The sequence below is a fragment of the Colobus angolensis genome, unplaced genomic scaffold (assembly GCF_000951035.1).
Source record: "Colobus angolensis palliatus isolate OR3802 unplaced genomic scaffold, Cang.pa_1.0 Scaffold49, whole genome shotgun sequence".
Classification (NCBI taxonomy): Eukaryota; Metazoa; Chordata; class Mammalia; order Primates; family Cercopithecidae; genus Colobus; species Colobus angolensis.
Genome location: NW_012118376.1, coordinates 10,188,366 through 10,212,137, shown reverse-complemented (window position 1 = coordinate 10,212,137; position 23,772 = coordinate 10,188,366). Strand labels below are relative to the sequence as shown.

The following is a 23,772-nucleotide window of genomic DNA, read 5'->3' as shown; positions in this document are numbered from 1 at the left end:
TTTTTTTTGAGACAGAGTTTTACTCCTCGCCCAGGCCGGAGTGCAGTGGCGCGATCTTGGCTCACTGCAACTTCTGCCTCCTGGGCTCAGGCGATTCTCCTGCCTCAGGTTGCCAAGTAGCTGAGATTAAAGGTGCCTGCCACCATGCCTAGCTAATTTAGAGAAAGGGTTTCACCATGTTGGCCCTCCTGGTCAGGAACGCCTGACCTCAAATGATCCATCTGCTTCAGCCTCCCAAAGTGCTGGGATTACAGGTGTGAGCTACCGCGTCTGGCCATGTATGTCTTTTTAAAAAGATTTCTGGGACTTCTTTTTCCTTTATAAGTCCAGAATTGCATTAGCTTAATAAATAACAAGTATCTTGGTTATATGCTTACTAACTGTCAAATAGCTCATTAGTAAGAGAAAAAATGCTGAGCCTTAAGAGGGGAGAGGAAAAGCAGTCTTTCTGAAGCTGAAGCCTTTGCCTAAATCCTTAGCAATAAAGATTGCCACCTATTGGTAAAAAGAAGAACTAAAACTCAAAGGTGTTTGCCGTTCTTACAGGTAGTTTTAGTGTGATCGAAATAGAATTCTTTCAGTGGTGCTCTTGGATAAGGGACTTGGAAATCTGTGATTTGATAAGGAACTTTTCCCTCTGTTTTGAATTTGTCATGGCTCATCTCTAAGTCATAATAGTTTTTTGAGTAGAGGAGGTAGGCTGCTCTCATAGTCTGTCTTAAAATTATATTTTTGAGATAGAATTCCATTTTAATGGATAAGTGGATTTTAATTGGACACATTTTAGAGGCTTGATGATTGATTTTGAAAACATTTTTCCTTTTTCTTTCTTCCTGTCCTTCTGCCTTTCTTTCCACCACAGCTCACTGCAGTCTGAACCTCCTGGGCTCAGTTGATCCTCCCGCCTCAGCCTCTTGAGTAGCTGGGACTATAGGCATGCACCACCATGCCTGGCTGATTTTTCTGTAGAGATGGGGTTTCACCATGTTGCCCAGGCTGGTCTCAAGTGATCTGTCCACCTCAGCCTCCTAAAGTGCTAAGATTATATGTGTGAGCCACTGCACATGGCCTTGTTTTTTCTTGAGACAGGGTCTTGCTCTGTCACCCAGGCTGGAGTATAGTGGTGTGAACATGGCTCACTGTAGCCTTGACATCCTGGGGTCAAGTGATCCTCCTACCTCAGCCTCTGGTGTAGCTGGGACTACAGGCTGAAAACATTTTTCTAACTCTGTTGTTTGTTTGGGCTTTCCTTCATTCCAGCCTCTGAAATCCATTATTTCCTGCCCAACTGAAATGGGACAGGCCAGTGGTGACATTGGCCTTTGGTCCCAGGGCCTGTTTTTCCAAATCATGGGCACCATGCAAAGACGACTGCCCTAAACGGCATCATTTCCCCAGAGTCATTGAATGTCCTTAAGGTGTGTTTGATAAAACAAAAAAAGTTTTTTGTTTTGAAAATTCTCAAGTATTTCCATACTGGGAAAATGTTCTTTTTTTTTTTTTTTTTTGACAGGGTCTTGCTCTGTTGCCCAGGCTGGAGTGCAGTGGCAGGATCTCGATATATTACAACCTCTGCCTCCTGGGTTGAAGCAATTCTCCTGCCTCAGCTGGGACCACCGGCATGTGCCAGTAAGCCTGGCTAATTTTTGTATTTTTAGTAGAGCTGGGGTTTGCCATGTTGGCCAGACTGCTCTTGAACTCTTCACCTCAAGAGTGACCCGCCTGCCTTAGCCTCCCAGAGCACTGGGATTACAGGCATGAGCTACCACGCATGGCCAAAGATGTTCTTTTCAATGGTGTTTTCCCCACTATTTGGATGGATATGTAAATTCAGTTACTAAGATGACTTAGATTTAAATATAAAACACCAGCGTAGCAGATTTTGATTCTTAAATCCACCTCCCCTCATTGTCCCCTGTATCTAAACACCCTTCAGTTCTTGAGAAAATTACGATTTCCATAGATCAGTATTCTATTTGTGATAGTGTGTGTTGGTAGACACCCTAACAAATTTATGAGTAAAGCCAATACTCTTTTGTATAGTGCCCTTATTTTTTCTTTACGTCTGTTCATATTTGGAATCTAAGCTTTTTTATATGAGGCACTACCCAAATAATCATTTGATACCCTTTGTTGGCATTACATGTTTGGTCAATTATTTTGGTCAATTATTTTGGCAAAAATTATTTATCCGCCACTGGGAACTAAGCACTGTGACAGCTAAAGCAAGAGGTCATACGAGGGAAATTGGAAGACCCATATGTTATTTGTTTCAGTTTTTGTGTAGTATACCTATATATGTGTGCAAAAAAATGTAAACTGTTACAAAGCAACATATTGATGAATTTAAATGAGTAGAGCATAATAAAAGCAAAAACCGAACAGAAGAGTGGTTGGAGTGAGGCCATAATAAACCAAGAGATATTTTCTGAAGGAAATGAACATGTTTGTATTTTCCAGCATACTGCTATGGATGTCAGCATTAGGCTCATACATAGTATTGCAGCATGATTCAGAAAGGTGAGATAGAGGGGAAATAAGATAGCTTCGTAAATATTACCAATGAATTTAAGACATGAGCATTTTATGTAGGGAGGTTGAAATGCATTGTTATAATCAGGCTGTGTAATTTCCTTCTGTCAAGACCTGCCCATTTACCAGTAATGATACCTTCTTTCTCTTCTATTTTTGTCTCTTCCTTTAGGAAAAGGAATATATGCTTACTCATTATTTAAAATTCAGAGTCATTTTCCTGTTGCAGTTGGTTTTGTTCCTAGAACCACCAAAGAAGAGTACAATTAGGTGCATGTGAAACTTTTATTTCTGCTTTTTCTACTCAATCAACTTTTATCGCTTCTTAATTTTTACTCTCTCAACCATCAGTTCTGTATCATGGTATCTCTCCTTGGTCTTTGTGTATTGTATTTCCATAAAACCCGAAGTACGGGGTTGTTAAAATACTGCTTGGATATATTATCTACCCTGGCACTAAGTGGTCCTGTCACACAAAATCCAGTTAAACACTCACTGAAGTATTTAAATTGTTTCATTTTTAAATAACATCATATTGGGCATTGGACTTCTTAACTAAAGTATTTCTTTTCTTAAATGACATTGGTTAATTCAACAAGCCATTGTAGGAATTCTGTTAACCCAGTAGCTTCTACTACTATGCTACTATGGTAATGACTTAGCTTCCCATAAAGCTGCATTTTAATAGGTGTTTATAGTCACCAATTACCAGGTATTTCAATTACCAGGTACTCTTTGAAAGGAGACTGCTTGTGGTGGGGTGGGGGGCGTTAACGTAGATACTTTCTCAGTCAAGTAGCCATTGAATTTTTTCATGTAGAAGACAGTTCCTAGACTATTTGGGCAAATGAATAACTGGATGAATACCCATCTGGGAACCCCTAAAGAACTGAAGATAATTCCCTGGCCACCACTGTTCACAGTCATCTATTATGTGCTTACTGTATGCCAAATGTTGGGCTGGATTCTGGGGTCACCAAAGGGAAGAGAAAATCTTCACTGCCTTGGGGGTAGCTAAAAACTTAATGGAGGGAAGCTGAGAGCATGAGTGAGTGTGCCACCCAGCTGGGTGAGCAGCACAACTTGGGAACAGCCGGGAGACACCCAGTGATGTGTGTCTTCCTTCGCCCTTAACACTTGCTCCTCTCCAGTTCACTATGTTTCTTTTCTCTCTGGGGTCTAAGGAGCTTAGGCTTCACTGCCTGCTCCTCAGATTGTTGGAGCAGAAGCAGGGAGTGGGTGCCTGCCACAGGACAATGGGGTCCCTAGAGACAGGCCCCGGCATGGGAAGTCGGTGGAAACCCATGCATTGCTCTCTGGCATTGCCACACCTCTTCTGCCACCTGCCTCCCAGCCCTTTGCATTTCCCCAGCTCTGTCAGCTCCTTGCCTCTGACATCAATGATGAAAGTCTGGGATGGGGGGATTAGATTATTTCCATTGGCCTTGATAGACTTAGACATATAATAGAAGCTATAATAAGTGAGTTAGGTTTCCATGTTTGTTTGCTGAAGTTTACATCACCCTTTATGTCACCAAAACATGCCCATTTGCAGTTATCGCCATTGTAGTCATGCAAAATCACTTGAGTGAAACAGACCTCAGGGGTCCAATCTGGGGACCTAATCACCATTTATAACGTTTTTTTGGGGAAAATGTGTTCTGGATTTTGCACAGCCAACTTACAAATGAGCTTTGGGAACACAATCCACATGTAAGTTGGAGACTTCCTATTATTAGCATTCAACCCTGTGAGGAGGGCCCTTGCTTTGTTATCAGGCCTGTGTGTCCTCAGCCCTAAGTTCCTAAAACCAACACTACTTGAGGAGCTTGAATTGGTGCTCTTGGAGTTCTTTAGATTAGTTATGAGACTTCAGAACCTGTTTACCAGCAGTACTGAGCTCAAGGAGACCTAATTCATATCCTTAAGAAGATTCTTTTAAATCAAGAGAGTGTGTGTGTTTTCCTTTTGTGAACATAGGAAAGTTAATCTAGTGCTCAGTGCCTGTTTTGTGACTCCCCAAGGGAGAAGGGAAGGGAGGGCAATGATTGATTTCCAGATAGGATAAAAACCAGTCAGCATACAATGGGTTACTGCCACCGCTTTCTGATAAGGATCCTGCTTCAACTATCTGAAGAGATTCTTCAAGGTGGAGGATACAGTGGTTATATTACTGTCACCCTTGTTTTTATGGAAGGTAAAATTCCTGGATCCTAGATTTAATTTTAAAATAGTAATTTAATAATGTCTGGTGGAAACCTCTTAAAAAAACACTTGGCAACGCATCTCTGGTAGCCCTGTGCTTGAGATGACTTTTAGGCTGCCAGTTCAGAAGGTGGAAGATGTAAACTGTGTTGATGAGTTGGTTTTTCAGTGTACCCTGTTAGGTTCCTTCTTTAAAAAAATAATAATTTTTATAATGAGTATGTCTTTGTGAGCCCTCACAGCCCTTGAAGTTTTTACTTGTTTGCCCTTTTACTAAGGGCACTGGACGTTTGTAAGCCGCTCACTAACACTTACAGGAAGGGCATAAAAGGGTGCTCAAGTCAGTCTGTAGGTGGTGGGGGCAGGGTGGAAAGAGGGGATTCCTGTAGGCCTGGATGAATCAGACACTGATTTCTGATGGTAACCCCAGCTGCAAAAAAGGAGGAAGCATTTTTTATGGACAGAACTGCAACTCCTTTCTTTCAAGTTTTTCAGCCTTTTCACACTTTTCCATTCTTCAGACTTTGCAAGTTTTTAAACAAAATCTTTGTATTTCCTCAAAGGAAAGCACATAGTTGACTGCCTTATGAGAGGGAAAGGAGCAAACTCTGTCTCATCTGAGGAGGGGCTCAGATCAGGAGTTGTGTAGGACCCTTGCCCGATTGGGGGTGGTGGAGCCTTGGCTGTGTGCAGGAGTGACTGTTCTTGGAGATATTCTGGTTGGATCATGAGTTTGGGCTTGGTTGGAAAGCACTGCCTCAAGTTCATCAGCAGGAATGAGGCAGAATTCACTACTTGCTGTCTTAAGACCTTTCTGTCTGCCAAGTGTTTGAGCAATCCCTCACATCTCCCCCTTGAACTAAAGAGCAACGACTGGTCAAGAGCCCAGAAGGGATGAAAAAGGTTGGCCCCTTGCATCCTTCATCTGCTGTTTAGACTAAGGGCCACATTCTAGACCACTCTCAGCCACGCTGTCCTGAACCCGAGGATCAGCAGAATTACAGGCCCAATTTCAGGCAGACGTGAGCTTGCATCTGATGACAGGCAAGTCCCTACATGTGTCTTTCATTATTCCATTGCCTTAGGAGATGCTGTTTAAGTTGGCAGATATACTTATTGAAAGCAAAGCTTGTTGCTGGTGAGATTACTGAATTTCCAAAAAAAAAAAAAAAAAAAGGGATCAGATGCCAAGGGAGAGGGAGGGAAGTGTGTAGCATTTAAAAGTGTGGTGAAGCCATCAAGTTAACAAGAAAAAGTAGAATAAAATGTGGTTTCAATTTGTTGTACTGGGCTCAAGATGATAATATTGCAATAGTAAACTGGAGGGATGTGTGCGTGCAAATGTGAGCACATGTGTGCTTTCTTTCTGAATTCAAAATCCTAGAAGTTATTAGAAGTTCTAATTTTAGTTCCCAATTTAATGTACTCTGATAGTAAATTAGTAATTTTCAAGGGATTTACTGATAATCAGAACAAAGGTTTGCAATTTCTAGGACAGATCCCCAATTTTGGGGGCGGGAAGGAGCACTTTATATTTCCCTGAAACCTTTGAGTTATTGGGGCCGAACATGTAGGGCAGATACTGAATGACCAATCCTAATGCTCTTAGCAACTTTGCTAAGTAAAACCCCGCTGCCATCCAGTGGCAATTGGCTATACGGCATGGTAGCTATAAAATAGGCCCTTTTCTGCCTTTTCTCCCTCAGATTCCACCTTTCTCAGATGCTCCCAGTTTTGTTTTTTTCCCAGATGGCACCTGACACTGTACTTGACAGGAAAAATCAAGTTTATGTCTGGCTTAAGTAATTCAGGGCAAATGTGCATTTCTTTACCTTGTCTTTTCTAGCAATACTAATTTTTATCTGCATTGTGTTTTTATTTTCTCCCCTGATTTGTCATAAAACACATACTTTTTCCTTGAATATTTTTATTACCTTAGCTAAAGAATTAATGCTTGGTGGTATTTCTGCTTGTCATGGTTTTACTTTAGAGTAGATTTCGCTTATATCTTTGTAGTTATGCTTTGAGCTGTGGTTTACCAATTTCCTAGCATGTTTCATGACACTTATCCTACATTTCAGACAAGGATTTATGTGTCCCATAGGATTCAAGCTGGACTTGGAGAAAGAGCCAGCTAGCAAATGGAATTATTCTGACTTATGAAAGGTTCCAGCCTTTTTAAACTAGGCTCTGAGAAATGAAAAAACAAATATTCTTGGGAAGAAACTGGGTTTGTGAGTACTTGGCTAGAAATTTTAGGAAAGGAAAGAACATTTCCTCTGGCCTCAGGAGCACATTCAATGTGAAATATTGCTGCCTTTAAAAGAGCCAAACTTAAATTTCTATTTGGGTCATTTATTTGACTTGAAAATAAAGGGATCTATCTATCTATCTATCTATCTATCTATCTATCTTTTTAAGGTTCAGAACCCTATTTTAAATAAAATGACATTCTAGTAAGTCAGGCACAGGCAAGATGCCCCCAACATGAGCTATTAACTAAAAACAGCCGGAACTTCCGGAGGTGTTTGCAAGTATCTACCGTGAGCTTGGGGACTGGTGAAATCTGGTACAAGTTAGTTCCAGCTGCACACATTTGCCTTATTACAGTTCTTTATAATAAATTAAATGCATGCTTCATACATCCTTTGGTGTAGTCATATTCTCTCAGCACTTGACTAAGCAGGTGGAAAGTTTATTTAGTCAGAGGATGACTGAAAACAGTGAACTATAAACGCATCTATATCTACTCCAAGAAAGAGCTAATAAATGTCATGTTTTTTATTTTCCTGTGGACCCCATTTTTTTGGGGGTCCTTTTTATGACCTTTCCAGAATCTTGAGTGATTTTTAAATGTTTGCCCTTTGGTCATAAATACAGCAAGTAAGTGTGAGTCTGCACACTCGAATGTTGTATAAATCAGTTGACCAGTCAGTGTTGGAGAAAACTTCTCAGGATTGCTCTATGAACTCCCTGTTCTCTGGCACAGTCACCAAATACAAAGATAAACCAGGAGAGACTTATTCCCAAGAAAAGAATTATTCTGCATCCTTAACTTACATATAAACTGTTGAGATGTTTCATTTTTTTGTATGGTCAAGCCCCTTCTCTTGTTCTCTCTCTTCATCAATTAGTATGGAAATTGGAAGTTTACTGAAAAGAGTTTCGAATTGTGGGATTTTAGATTTGAAAAAGACCAGAGGGATCATCTACTACAAACTTGCCAAAAAATAAAAAATGAAACCCCCCAAAGAATGAATGATCCATTGCTGGGACACTGGAATCTCTCTATAAAGGAGAAATCTTATTAAGGTATTTTCATCTTAGGCCTCTAACCCCAAGGGTATCTTTACAAAGACTTTATTTTAGTGAAGCCTTCAATAAAAAGTGACCTCATGTCAAGAATTCTAAAGAGAGGGTTACGGAATATTGGTTTGATATTTAAGTCATTGTTATCTTGGAGCTGGTCTGAATGGACTGATAAGTGGCCCGTCACCAGTTGTAACTTACTTTTACAATTTTAATGTGATTTAAGGGAAGACACTCTTGGAAATGCTTAGTTATTGTTCATACCCATAATCATGTTTCTTTTAGGTCTTAAAATTTTATATAATACAGGGGAGTAGATTGCATCAGTACAGTCTTTTTCTTTTCTTTCTTTCTTTTTTTTTTTTTTGTGATGCAAACAAAGCAGTATCTTAAATTAAATCAAGGTTTCTTAAGGTTCCAGATTCTCATTCCTAAATTTTCCACTGAGTAACCTCCAAATTCCTCTCCTGCCTTTGTCCCTAGTTGACACAAGTCAGGCCACAATTTTTTTTCCCTGCAAATGGACGAGCTGCTGCTCAGAGGCTGCACTTACTGGTGAGAGATCCTTCAAGGGAAATGAATCTAGAATGGCCTGGGACATTTGTCGTTGGGTTGCTCCAGAGCTTTATTAGAGCTTCTGAGATTTCTAAGTAGGTGATGAAATTTAACAGCATCTGATTTTCTAAAGTGACCAAAGGAGAATTGTTTCAGTCCCTGATTTGCAAAGTACTCACTTTTTGGTCCTCTCAAAATTTTTGTCAGATAAAGATTTTTCCATGCCATGAATATAAGAAATAACCCACTCTTACTGATAAAGGGAAGTTAGTGTTGTAAAGGAATACATGGTGATTTGGGGCTCTTGGGAGTCTTTGGAAGTATTCATTCTCCATTAAGCTATATCCCAATACCATCATTATCTGGGTCAGCCTCTGATTCAACCTCATCCTGTGCTTCAGCAGTGGGGTAAAACAAATGTCACTTGTTAGCTGCTTCTTCGTGACCTTTATAGACTATGCATTAACTTGAAGCCCTGCCCCCAAAAGTAGTGCTTGTGGGGAAATGAGTTAGTGATTTTATGAAGATAATGGGAGTTGAGGAAAACACGTGTTTGCTTTTCTGAGCTCTAGCTTCATTTTACTTCTTAGCCTATTTCATTGTCTCCACTGTTTTTTCTAACTTGGAAGGAAATCAGATGGCGAAAGTGAAACATACTGGCTGTCAGTGTGAAAAAGCTGCTCCCTATAGCACTGGAATTCTCTTGTCATTAATAGCTCTTGTAATCAACAGATTCTAATGTACAGAGTCATAAATGCTCTTGTTGTCATTTGGAAAATTACAAATTCCCAAAAAGTGGTGATTATTTGGGGCTTCGGGTCTGCAAGACGGTTCACATTAAAATGCTGATAATATCTTCAAAAACCACAGAGCCATGGGCCTTGCAGGCTTGGTAACTGACTGCCTTTGTGGTGTGGTTTTATTCTTTCTACTGAAGCACCTGGTTGAAAGGAGTGGGATGCTGAATTCATAGGGGCGTGTTCACAAAAATCTTTAACACCAAGTATCTGTTTATTCAAAATAGTGCATAGTTCAAAGCAACCTTGATTCCTTAAACTAGATGTTTTTATGTTCTTTAATGAAAACAGCCTGAACGTGGTTATTAATTTGGGTCTTTCTCCATTATGACCACCCCACTCTGCTTTTCTCTTTGAGTATCAAAAAAAAGTATAAAAACATTTTGTACTTATTTATTTATTTATTTATTTTGAGACAGAGTCTCACTCTGTCACCCAGGCTGGAGTGCAGTGGCGCCATCTCAGCTCACTGCAAGCTCCGCCTCCCGGGTTCACGCCATTCTCCTGCCTCAGCCTCTCCAGTAGCTGGGACTACAGGCGCCTGCCACCATGCCCGGCTAGTCTTTTTGTATTCTTAGTAGAGACGGGGTTTCACCGTGTTAGCCAGTATAGTCTCGATCTCCTGACCTCATGATCCACCCACCTCGGCCTCCCAAAGTGCTGGGATTACAGGCGTGAGCTACCGTGCCCAGCAACATTTTGTAATTTTTTAAAGTGCTACATAAATTCAAGGTATTATTGCTATACTTCTTTTCTGTTACCTTACGAAGTTGATTGTTGTTGAAGCACCAACAGTATGCATGCATGGGTATCCAGAGTGACCATCTAGTCTCAGCTGTGCAAAATCCACTATTCATGCTGGGCACAGCAGCTCATGCCTGTAATCCCAGCACTTTGGGAGGCTGAGGCAGGCAGATCACTTGAGCTCAGGAGTTTGAGACCAGCCTGGACAACATGGTGAAATTCCGTCTCTACAAAAAGTAGCTGGGTATGGTGGCATGTGCCTGTAGTCTCAGCTACTTGGGAGGTTGAGGTGGGAGGATCACTTGAGCACAGGAAGTCGAGGCTACAGTGAGCCATGATCTCACCACTGCACTCCAGCCTGCGTGACAGAGCAAGACCCTGTCTCAAAAAAATAAAAAACAACAACAGCAAAAACAACAAAATTCACTATTGAGGGGGGCATTTTAATGATATTAATTAGAGCTATTTCAGTGATTTATTCACAGTAAAGTACTAAAGAGCTATGTTTTCAAGAAAGATTGTGCCTGAAATTCTACAATTAGAATTTGGCTTGAGGCCCTGTTAAAATCAGCAACATCTCTGTAATATAACACATAAAGCTTCATTGGTCATTTTTCCATTTCATTTTTGTTTTTTCATTTCAGTGTGATTGAGTTTAATAGACTCTTCTCTAAGAGGCTAGCTTTTGAGTGGGACAAGACTAGAGAAGACCATAAGGCACTATGCAGTCTCATGGATTGAGAGGCGTGATTAGCAAGAGTGTGAGATAATGGAGAACGAAAAATAATGCCAAGCTGGGTTAAAAAAAAAAAAAAAAAAGGTTTGGGAAAGAAAAAACAGGTGCTCAAGACAAGCCTCCTATTTTTCAGTTTGGCCTAGCCCTAGCCCTAGCCCTGTTGAAGAAGGTTAGTACATTCACCTGGCCAGTTGTAGCTAACTTGGTTACCTGGCAAGTGGCAGGGACACAGTATATTAGTACTTGTCCTATGGTACAGGGCATGCTTCTCAGGGTGTGGCCACTCCAGGGAGAGGGAACACGTGCTTTATGGGGCCTACTCAGCCATCACTGTGATATGTGCCACCAGGATCCCCGGACCTTTCATGGTCCAGTGTGAGGTGGGAGCACCACAGAAGCAAGAGCTGTCTGGCCCGGCCAAGCCCAGATTACCCTAAAATCTTACGGCTTTTTTCCCTTCAGCATTTTAAATTATGGGAGCAAGTAAAAGTATACATAACACAAGGCAATCTGAACAGGTGGCTGATAGCTGCTGCATCCCGAGGAAGAGCCATGAAGTTCCCCTACCCACACATTTCACCCCGTCTTGTCTACCAGAAATCCTGTGGAAATGCAGACATAGCCATGGAGGAGTAACCCGTGAACAAAGGGCTGGTAATTATAATTTAATGTTGTTCTTTTTACCCCTTTGGCTGGCTGGCTGTGCAAAGACAGGCCCTGCAGGGAAGTAATGTATTTGTGACAGCCAGTTGGGGTTGGGAGAGATGGGCTGTACTACACTTTGAATTTATTATGTTCTGCTAATACTTTTACTCCTATGCTGGAAAGTTATGTTTTCCTTCCTTTGTTAGACAATTTTTGCAGAGTAGTTTAACATTTTCAAACATTCACTATATATAGCACTTTTAAAATCCAGGAACTGTCATTTCCAAAGAAGACTCCGTGTCTATAATATTAATTTCCTGTCCTCTCCTCATTGCCTTTTTCAGACATCCACTGTAGATAGCCTCTGTTCCCCAGGAACTAACATTTCCAAAGGAAACTCCCTTGCCTATAGTTCCCTGTTCTCTTCTTGTTGCCTCTCCTGAATAATAATTTTTGATTCAGTACCTTTTAGCTATTTATAATGTTATCATATAATCTGAGTTTGGGAACTGCTTGCCACTTCCAGTTTCTGACACCCAAAACGCATTTGATACTTAGGGAAAACAATAGCATCCCGAATTTTTAGAAGACATAGTTTTTTCTTGGGAATCCAAACTGGAAGCATATATTTGAGCTGTGAAGCACATTTTTTCTTAGAAGAGTCAATTAGGAGCTGGGTTGAAGCTTCACAGTCTATGCACTTAGAGTCAGGTTTTAGGACTAGAGCAAGCACTGTGGGCACCTGTTGTAAGAAAACATCTGACAGCACGAGGTGCTAAATTGCTTCAAAATCCTCCACAGCTCGTTGGGATGCTACCTTTTTAGCAGGAGTTTGAAGCCCAGGATGCACTTAACATTGTAACCAACACAATTGAAAAATAGGTTCCATGTTCTATAGGGATGGATTCATTAAACTGCATGTTCTGGCAAAAGGATGTATTAGAGACTTTGAATTTGAGGCTCCTGTGTTATATACATCTCTGAGCCATCTTAGGAAGAAAAGCAGCTCCTTAAGGTGCCTGCCCCTGCCTCTAATACTAGGTACATGTTTCGACCTCTGCCCTCTTTAAATTCTTTTCATTTGTCTTGTAGCCAGTATCGGACATGTTAATGACCACTAACTTTATAAATGAAATTATTGCAGCTCATAATGTCAAGATGTGAACCTAAGCAGGCCTTCGGTTTTCTGACTTAATAGCTGAACCATACAAGTCTTTCCCTGATCGTGGAACCTTCTGTCTTCTGCTGTCAGCAGACTGTCTCTAATGAGAGGTGCACAGATACTTTTGGTGCTTATTTCAAGGGAAGCCAGTGGCAGATGGAGAGCCATCAGATGAAACTGTTATTAATCACGCCATTTCTGAAGATGTTCTGAGTCCACAGCCTGCCTTGTGACAAACGCCAGGATGCCAAGTTCCTAGTATTCCAGCAGGTTCTTAGTATATAACAAACACTATCAGTGCCCCCAGCTCCCCTGTCAACTTTGACTAAATGCCTTCCAATAGAGTTAAACTGTTTTAATTTAATACATGCTAACAGTAAAAGGACACAGAACTCTTATTTGACCCTCTTAACATCTAAGGAATATGGTACTTTTTTTCTTTATACTTACCTTTGAATTCAAAGCTAACACATTCTTCAAGTAACCAAGTTCGCACTAAAGAAAAATTGAAGGCCATCCTCTAGAGCCAGGCTGCTCAGTGTAGGAGCCACCAGCCACATGTCAAAGCCACACTGAGCCACTGGAAGGTGGTTGCTGTAAATTGAGATGTGCTGTGAGCGGAAAACAAGAGAGAAATAAAGACTAACATACCTGCTTAATAATTTTTATATTGATTGTATGTTGAAATGATTATATTTTGGATATATGGGGCTAAATAAGAGATTAAATTTCGCCTGTTGTGTTTGCTGGCGATGTGGCTACTAGAAAATGTAAAATTACATGTGTGGCTTACAGCAAGACCCCACTATTTACAGAGCACTGAAAGTCATTCTTCCCCTTAATTCCTTATCTAAACTCTACTCATTGACTATGTTGTGTTTCTGCACCTTTTCTTCCAAAATGAAGTTGCTAGAAGGCGTGACTATGGAAACACTTTATCTCCTACTGTGATTTTTCAAGAGTGAGGAAGTTTGGCTGTCACCATGAAGGGGAAGGGTTCTGTTCTCATTTGGTAAACATAGACCAGATACGCTAAACATCCCATAGAATATCTTAGAAAAAGACAATTGCAGTTAAGTAGAGAAATAGATCAAAGAGTGGCTATTCTTGAACTCTCTACTTTCCAGGTCTTTTTGGCTAGAGAACTCTTTTTCTAACTTTGTTTCCTGGCTTTTGGCAGTTAACGTCCAAAGTAGTGCACTGAGCTGCCCCCCAAAAGGGGTAGTTTGTAAGGAAACCATATGCCCTGTGGGACCTCATGGGATGACATTTAGTACATAAGGATCTCTTGGAAGGGAGCTGCCTTTATGTCCTCTAAACCAGGTCATCTCTTATCAGTTAAATCCTGGTGCTGACTAGTACAGCTGTGTGAGCCTGGACAAATCACGTCTGAGCCTGTTTTTCTTCTCTGTACAATGAAAATGATGATAGAACCTTTCTTATAATGTTGTGAAAGATTATATTTTCTGAGATAATTTTGGTAAAGCAACTTAGCATAGAGCCTGATACATGCTAAGTATGTTGTGTATGTTGGCCATGATTATTATTGGCTTCTTGGTAATGAGAGCCTCAGATACTAAGGGCAGTTTTTAGTGTATTATTTCTGATCTTGTGTAATCAGAAATACCACATTTTTAAGAATGTATTCTTTTCCAAAGAATTAAATGACTCTCAGAGGGGAATGGATAAACCCACAGAGGTTTTGGAAATGGAGCTGTTTCCTCTAAGTTTCATGACTTCTAATTAAGCCCCTTTATCTGTTTTATCCCTGACATTTGTACTCACTGTGTAGATCATGAGCTAATTTTGCATGGACTCTCCCCTCCCATCATCTCTTAGAGCTCAGCAGTGCTGTGCATGCATTAGTTAAAAATCTCAAACTATCCAAATGAATTGCATTTATTAGCAATTTAATGCTGAAACTCAAAGAGGGAGAAGAGGAGAAAAAAAAAAAATCAAAGATGAAGTGGCAAGAGAAGGACCCTTGGATACAGCCAGACAGGGGTTGTAATACCTGCTCTGCCAAACATTAGTTAAGTGATCTTGGTGTAGTCACCAAACCTCTGAGTCTCTTTCCCACATACAAAATGAGGTTGATGTATTTCACAAGGCTGTTATCATGACTCAAGGAAATAACCTAAATGACTAGGGTAGTGACAGTTCACCTCTCTCTCTTCGTGTTGCTCTCAGTTTCATGATCTCCTCCTCCCGCAACCCCATGACTTATAGAAGCCAAGTTACATTCTCTGATTTATAGCTGCTGTAACTTTGGAATACATTTAAGAACATGGAATTGGTGTCTTTTGTTAGATCCACATACAGAAGTCACAGAAATGTTTTCATCATTTTGAATTTTACTGTTCATTCTGGCAAAGTGAAAATTTATACCAAAACACTATTTTAAACCACCTATCCTCTGGGTTAAAAATTATAAGTTAGTGTAGCCCAGTGAAGTATAATTAAATGTTGCCATTCTCCCATTTATTTAACTTCCTTCGCTCCATATTTGAAGTAATTTTCACTTGGTGCCAACTCCAGTCATTCTCCAGATGCCTGTGATTTCTTCCAGATTTTCAACACATAGTGGCTAAAGATAATATAGAATTATTTTTTAAGTAATTTGTGATTAAATGTAAATTTAGTAATTTTATGTTGGGACATGTGATCTCCTTGACATTTTCTCCAAAACACAGAATTTAAGAACTATAAATGATCTTAGAACATCTAGTTAAACCTCTACCACTTCACTGTTATGACAGTGAGGCCCGGAGACATTAAATGTTTTGCCCAAAGTTACCAACATGTTGTTGGCAGAAAAATCTGGAACATATGGCCTCATCCATTGTCTGATTTTTTTCTACTAGCACAGTGCCTTTTCAATTGCTTTTTATATGATATAGTGACAATCATAAATAGGTAGGGGATTTAATCAATACTCTTAAAAAAAAAAAAAGTCACAGAAAGAAAGCAATCGTATTGAAAACCCCTTTCTAGTTTGTCCAGTACGTTACATTAAATGGCCCCAAAAAGTAATTTATGGGCTAAAATGAATGTCTTCAGAAGGCTAACATAAAAGATGACCAACAGGGGGAAACCTGAAACAGCCTTTTAGATAATTTGCTTAACTTCTAGCCCTTTTAAAAAAATTACTCAAGCTCCTATTAGAGCCAAAAAAAGCATCTGTTGTTTTATTTATAGCCACAATTTCTAAGAAGCATATTCTATAGCAGATGAAAAAGTAGTTGACAGCTTATAATTCATAAAGTTACTGAGGCCTAATCTAATAGAACAAAATGTACAAACTCCCTCCTGTGGTTCAGGCCCTATCACTTCCCTTTCAGCAGAAGACAGAAATGGCGCAACAGAGAAGTGGAACATAGGTTGTTATGGTTGTTAAGGAAGAGGCGACTCTGAGATAATACAGAAAGGAATACCCCGCAGTGATAAATGATTGCTTTCACCTCTGGGCCGTCCACCAGCCTGAGTCACTGCTACTTTTTCATTAACAACATTGTACGGATTTTCATTATAGGAAGCCAGCATTTTGCTGTGTTCAATCTACAGATTGTTAACATTGTATTTCCATCAGGAATCCAAAGTGTTAATTAAAATGACCAATTGAATAGTTCCCTCTCTGAGTGAAGCTTTTAGTTTACCCCTTTCACCAGTTAGCTCTAGTCTATATTGACATAACTTTCTCCCTGCTGACTCTTGAGCAATTACTAGAATTCACTCACTACTCAAATATCACCTCTCTGTATCTGTTGGCTTATTTCTGAGAATCTTTTTGAGAACATGACCAGGCTTCTTTCTATAATCGATATATATATATATGTATTTTCTATATTTTGGTTCTGCTATATCTATAGAGTCTTCTGTATATCAGTTTTTTATGTTTTTTTTTAAGTGCTTTGGTTTGGCACAAGTAACTGTAGTACTATGTATTACCCTGAGCTTTTTTGAGAATGTAGTGATAGGGTCCAACATCTGCCCAAATTGACCCATCTCAAGTTATAATTCTAAAACCATAACCAGAAGAAGCTCATTAATTTCTTTAGCAGAGAGGTGAATAGCCTCTTGTTCATTTCACTGCTGATCACAGTCTGTTTTTGTCTGAGGTAGTGAAAGTATATTGCTTCATTTTATTAAACTCTGATTCCTTACACAATTAAGGATTGTGTTTACTTTTATCTCAAAATTGTTACTTTTTAATATATATAGTCTTGTATCAGTGATCTTTTCAAACTTTTAAAATGAAGTCTGAATAAATATTATCTTATGCATTTCTTCCGCACCAGCTGATAGGGAATTTTCTGTACAATATTTCCAGGCCTCTTGCCTTTCTTGCCTTTATTTTTCTTCGCAATTCCACATGCAGGTCATTGCTTTCCCTTTCTCTCCCTTTTTGATCATGGGTGCTTCAACTCCCTTCATATATGTGTTAAGCATATTTTACTAAGATTTCATTTTGGGGTGCTTGCAAATATATATTACAAAATATGTATTTTTAAAAAGTTATTTGCAGGGCCCTCTGTCCACCTGATGATTAACTAGAAGAGTCTTTTGTACCTTGCTAAAAGTGATAAGTTAGCCAGCTATATTTAGCTGTATAAAACCCATTACATCCTTGGGGAAGAATGTGCTTTGTTTAGCTTTATGAGAAAATATTTAATAAATGCTGTCTTGAAAATATTTAGCCTGGCTGAGTGGGCTGGCAAGGCTTCAATACTGATAAAGCAGAGGTGATGGTGAGAAGCTGGCCTTCTAGTCCAAGCTCAAGTTGAAAAAACGCACCTCTTGTCACTAAGGGTTGCAACTGTCGCCAAGTGCTTGTCCATCAGTGTCATGTAAAGATTTTTTAACCTCACATACGGCGTCACGCAGCGTGTCTGCCTTAAAAGGCAACCTAGATTCAGAGGGGTTACAATTGGCTTTGAAGTCCCATCCGTTCTTTAAAATCCTAGCTTTATTTCTTACTGCTGGTATGACTTTAGGCAACTTGTTTAACTTTTCTTTTTTTTTTTTTTTAAGTACAATTTCCATTTTATTTTTCTCCAGAGAATAGTCTGTCTCAGTCTTTAAGGACTCAGCTCCTTACATGGGCTTTGGTGGGGGACGTGGGGCAGCACCCGCAGGTCTAAATCGGGGAGGGGGTGTTCGGTCCTTGCGGGCTTCACGAGATCGATTCCTGACTACTTTGCTGTGAATTGCACAACTCACACAGTAATGTAGCTTCACATACAGCTTGGGAAGCACATAGGCATCAAAGACGCTCGCTTCAGAAATGTCCCTGACCGCTGCGGCCTCCACTATGTTTCAAATGACGAATTTCTTAATGGCCTTGTCCTTGGGCATGCATCGGGCACAGTTAGTGCAGCGAATAGGCTGCACATGGCCGCGGCCCTTTTTGGCACGACCGTTGTTCCTTCTTTTCTTTGTCATTTTGGACGTACGGACCAAAGAGAGCTGTTTAACTTTTCTTAATCTCAGTTTTCTCACCTGTAAAATGGGGACAATGATAATTCCTTCGAGCGTTGTACAGATTCAATGAGATAAAACGCTGAGCAGAGTTTCTTACACTAAGTGTTCACTAAGTGGGAATTATCATCAGTAGTAGTAATTTGTCATCAGCCTAACATTTTCTGTCCCTCCCTAACTCCTCCCACCCCACAGGAAATACAAAGAGCAAAGTCCTCTTGAATGTGGTGAGGTGGGAAAGGCTCTAGCATGGGCATCAGGAGGCCTCGGTCCTCGGCTTGAACTTCCTGTGGGACTTTGGGCCAGTTGTGGCTTACATAATCCCTCCCCACTCATCAGTACACAATGCACAGGGCAGCAGAGCTCCCAGCTGCTAGTCTCTCTTTTGATAATTCTAATTCATTGTGGTATCAGACCGAATTTGATATGATAGCTAGACCCTCCAGTCCGTAAGCATCAACTGGGGTCTGGCGTAAGATCAGCCTGTAAAATTCAGGCATGTAGGCAACAAGTTATCAGTAAGAAGGTCAATCATTGGGATTCTGTCTCCCACAGTGGTCTGGATTTCCTCTTTGTGGCAGATGGGGTCAGCCTCAATCCTTGCTACTCAGAGTGTGGTTGTGGTGCAAGGACTGACATTGTGGGCATCACCTGGGAGCCTGCTGGAAATGCAGAATCCCAGACCCCACCCCGACCTGAATCAGGCTGTTAATATGTACATTAAATTTGGGAAACCACTGCCTCAAACCACTGCTCTTGGTAATATTCTGACACATAGAGGGTATTTACTAAACACTTACAGAATTTGTGTTTGACATTGACATTTTCTAAACAGGGTTCCATTCCTTTCTTTGGGTGTAGTGTACTGATGTATTAGGTCAGGGTTACCATAACAAAACACCACAGACTGGTGTTTATGTCTGTACCACCATAGACATTTAGAAATCTATTTCACACAGGGTGCCAGTGTGGTTGGGTTCTGGTGAGGGCTCTCTCCCTAGCCTCCAGGCTGCTGCCTTGTCACTGTGATCTCACATGGGAAGGGTGGGAAGAAAGGTCTCTGGTGCTGCTTCTTATAAAGGCACTAATCCCATGGTGAGAGCATTTGCCCTCAGGACTTCCTCTAAACTCAGCTGCCTCCCAAAGGCCCTGTCTCCAAATACTATCACACTGAGGGTCAGGGCATCAACATGAATCTGGGGGAAGGGACACAATTCATCTGTAGCAGCTGACTTCGCATCTGACTTTAAAATGCGTCTTTTAAAAAAAGATGTGCTGGCGGATAAACATGTAAATAAAGCAAATATGATAAAATGTTAATTGTAGAATCTAGGTGAAAGATAATGTGGGCGTTCACTAAACAATTCTTTCAACTTTTCAGGATATTTAAAAATGTCAGAGAAAAAAAACCCTACTCTCTGTAGTTATTTGAAAGGAATCTAGTGCTGCTTTTTTCTCCTCATTTCCATCCAGGCTTTCTTAAGAGTGCTTATTCGGTCTGGCTGGACAAACTTGCCTTTTTGGCAGTTCCTCTCTCTCTTCCCACTCACTTTCTCCTTGGTCAGCCAGTGGCCTGCTTCTGCACTGTCAGTGAGGTCCCAGCCTGTATCCAAAGCTTCTTTCTGGTCTCTAGTCTGCCAGTAGCATCTTTCTGTCCAGTTCCTCTCCATCCCCTGCCCTGTCCTAATACTAATCAAGGGATCTTTCAATTGCTTGTGACATCGCAGCTTCTCAAGTTACATTTTAAGACTCTGCTTTATTATTTTTAGGCATTTCTAACATGACATTTATAAGTTTGACTCTGAAATTTATCATCACATATAAGTAGGAGAGAAGTGTCTCTACAAGTTTGCCCTCAGCCAGGGATAGTGTGGTTCATCTGGAATGCCCCTGCCTTTCTCTGGTTATTAATAGGGGCTCCTATTGCTTTTCCATTTACAGTGTTAATTATCTGCATTTCCAAGTAGTTCATAACGAGAGAGAATATATTAACTTGTTATTTGGGGAGGAAGTACAAAAACTGCTATTATCAAGATCATTTAACTTGAACATAATCAGAAAGTATTAAAGTTATTCCCTTGTGGGGTTGACCATCAGATATCTGTGTGTTTCGTAACACCCTTATTGCAGATACCTTTTAAAGAAGGGAGGCTTACGAGAAGTGTTGGGAAACTTACTATAAGCTTCTTTCCTTGACTGGCACTTGTATACTGTGGCGCAGGGAAGACAAGCCCAAACTAAATACATAGGCACTACTTAAGAACTTTGCGACATTGGCCAAATAGTTTCCTTGCCTTTAAATTGGGGATAATAGAGACTATATACCTTTGAACTGCTATGAAAAATAAATGGAAATATTTCTGTAAAATACTTACTGTGGGAACGTGGCTTCTAGTTGATGTTCAGTACTAATCATTCATTCAGCAAACAGCCTACCGCCCATTGCGTGGTATGGCCTATGATTTGTCTTTTTTCTTTTTGGGGGCTTCTGGGTCACACTTTGTATGAAATGTTTCTTAGCACACCGAAAGACCAACTTTCCTTATAAATCATTGGCTTCAAAAATCCTGTGGACTCAAGTATAAATTATTTTTCTGGTGAGGAGAGGAGGAAGCCCCTTTCTTCCCCATTTATATCCTGCCTAGCATTTTAATTTGCTACACACTGTAAATTGTAATCTTAGAATCAAACTCCAATTTAGGTGATAAGGATCACAATTAATTAGGCTAGCCTGTCAAAGATTAAATGTAATCTTGCATTTCAGTTACCTCTTAACTCTGAGGCTTTAGCTAAGGCCATCAGAAACAAAGCTGTTAGGTCTGCTTATGTTTAATAAGATCTCTGCCTGCTGTTTGTTTTCTATACCAGTCTGTTGTCTAGAAATAAAACGAATGGACAGAGGATCTCAAATCCCTTTCATTTGTTTTTAGCTGTGCAGCAGGAGAGATAAATGGGAGAAGATAAACTTAACTATATTAAAGACTAATTAGGGTATCTGAGGAGATTTGCAAATGTCTAGTTTAAATCTGTTGGCAAGTCTTTTAATTCACTCCTGCTAGTTTTCTCTGAAAATAATATAGTTATGGCTGAAGATTTATTTCCACATCTACTCTTTGTACTCTCATTTTCAGTTGCCCATACTTTTTTTCTCCTTCCTCCAAAAAAAAAAGAAAAAGTTCTTGTTTCCACCACGCTCATTATAATTTAGTACACAGTCGTTCCAACTTCATTTTTTCTTCACATTCAGTGTTCTGAATGTGAAGAAGTCTAGTGACTCAAATATATTAGTATTGTGGTCCTTTTGGGGAAAAGTGTGATAAATTGAAAATATTTTGGTTTTGACTTCCGAGGATTTTGAGTATTATGTATATATACAAAGGCAAAATGCAAGTGTTCACTAAATATGCTTCCAGCTTGCTTCCTTAGAAGAGTATTGAGAAGACTCTAAGTATGATAATTTCTGGTCTTAAAACCTGCAGTCGCAATCGGTGTATTTCCATAATCTAAACAATAATAAAGATTACATGACTAATTCTAACAATAATAACTACCTATTAGTTTGTGCTTTCTACATACTGGGCACGAGCCTTGTCATGTTTATATATATATATATTATTCATTTAATCCTTATTATTGCACATAAGTATTCCCATTTTACAGATGAATAAATGGGATTCAAGTTAATTAACTTGCCCAAGATTGCTGAATTCAGTAAGTGGCAAAGCAAGGATTAAAACCTAAGCCTCTTTGGCTTTAAAGCTCTGCTTCTAATCACTTTTTTACTACTGATTAAACAGATGTGTCCCAAAATTAAGGAACTCGTCGTTGGATTTTTTGCTTTGTTTTTGCTTAAAGAACACCGGCCATCATTTGTTGTAGTGTCGCTTAATACGTTTAAAGTAAAACATATTAAGCGTAAAAGTAGTAGAGCTTAATACGTTTAAAGTTCAGGGTGTTAATCATTATAAGCATAAAGTATGAATATGCTTAAAAGGTTTATTTAAGAAAAGAATTGGGATTAGATTTGCCCGCCAGAATATACATTTTTCACTTGAAGTCCTGAAAGAGATTCAGACAGAAATAGCTTTGACTCAGTAGCAGTTAGCAGACAGACTAACATCTTGATATAATATTGATCCACACTTTGCATATACACTTTCTTTTCTTTGTATTACATTTTTAGAAGTAAGTGGCAGTTTTTCACACACTTCCAAACTGCTTCCATCGGTAATGAAATATTTGGCTTGGGCGGCCTCTGGAGTCCCAGTGTTTCAGCTTAAACTTTCCACTCTGCCCTGCCAGGCACTAGCTTGAAAATATCTTTTTTTATGGAGAATGCTTCCCGAAGGTGCAGCTGTGTGCTGGTTTCATTTTGCACTTCATAACGGTGTTGGCACCACTTAATGCAAAGAATGCCACTGTCTCCCACACACCGCTGGTGCCCAAGGACTGTCGAGGCCTGTCCATGTCAGTGGTTTGGGAAGGGCTGAAGTTTGGAGAGAAGGCTCTTTTTCTATTCCATGTGATTGGCTGTCACCAGGGCAAAGGGGGAAAACCAGAACTAGTGGAAAATGCAGCATCGGATGTGTCATCAAATATTCTTCCTACAACCTGGAACACCTAGTTCATTGGTGTTCTGGTCAGCATTGAAGGCTGAATCCTCCTTTCTTTTGAAATAATGCATGTCTTGGATTCACTACTTTTAAACATTTCTGCTGATATTTATCCTTTTCTTTCTAAGCAATACTGATTTCTCAATGAAAAATGATTCAGCTAGTGAAAAACTGGGATTGGGTTGTAGTAAAGGAATCAACAAATTTGCCCTGATTCTGAAGAGTGGAGTTGGTTCTCCAGACTTATACACTGTGCTACAGCAAGCTTCACAACCAAAACCCATTACTTATTCAGGTATAAAAATCAAAAGCTGAACTGTAATGAGAATTTATATGTAAACTGGTGGAAGATGGTGCTCTGTTAATCTGTGTTTGTTCCATACCCCTCCCATATAATTGATAATATTTGCATCTTTTTGTTTTTAGTCCTGTTATTTTTTGGTTCATCAAACTTTGTAACGTGGTGCTTTATCGTGGACTTTTCAAAGAACAACTTGCCAAATTTGGTAATTCCTAGCAATTGTCATTTCCTGTTGGAATTTCTTAAAATTGAATCTAATGGAAAAGTGATTCTTGACCTTATGTATTTAGTAAAATTAAAGGCATAGTTGATTTTAGGATTGTCATAAAAATTAATATTTTGTTTTAAAATACTTTTTAGACTTTCAATAGTACTTGATCCTATTGTTGGAAGTAGATGATATAAACTTTAAAGCTTTTTGGATAGAACTTTCACATTCCCCAAGTCTAAATATTTTAAAGAGGAAACGGATTGACTCACAGACATTTTGTACTAAGGAATAGAAAATCTTTGAATTGTCATTTTAAAAAAACAACCTTGTAAAATTTACCATTTTCAAACTCCAGTTGCAAAATCCTGACCAGCTATGATGATTCATACATTTGAGCGATAAAGCTTTTTTCAATATTGAAAATTCAGTGGGGAGTCACTCAGTACATTACCAAAAGAGTACTCATGCTTCCTAGTACCTATGT

General features: G+C 39.6%; 1 protein-coding gene and 1 pseudogene across 2 annotated transcripts in view; one reads left to right on the top strand and one right to left on the bottom strand.

Moving 5' to 3' along the window:
• The window catches only part of PIK3R1 (phosphoinositide-3-kinase, regulatory subunit 1 (alpha)), a 71,004-nt gene that overhangs the window by 18,412 nt on the left and 28,820 nt on the right, over positions 1 to 23,772 (top strand). The window lies entirely within an intron of this gene.
• Positions 17,705 to 18,127, bottom strand: LOC105524168 (annotated as a pseudogene). Its single transcript, XR_001003708.1, has one exon. The product of XR_001003708.1 is annotated as a 40S ribosomal protein S26-like (transcript).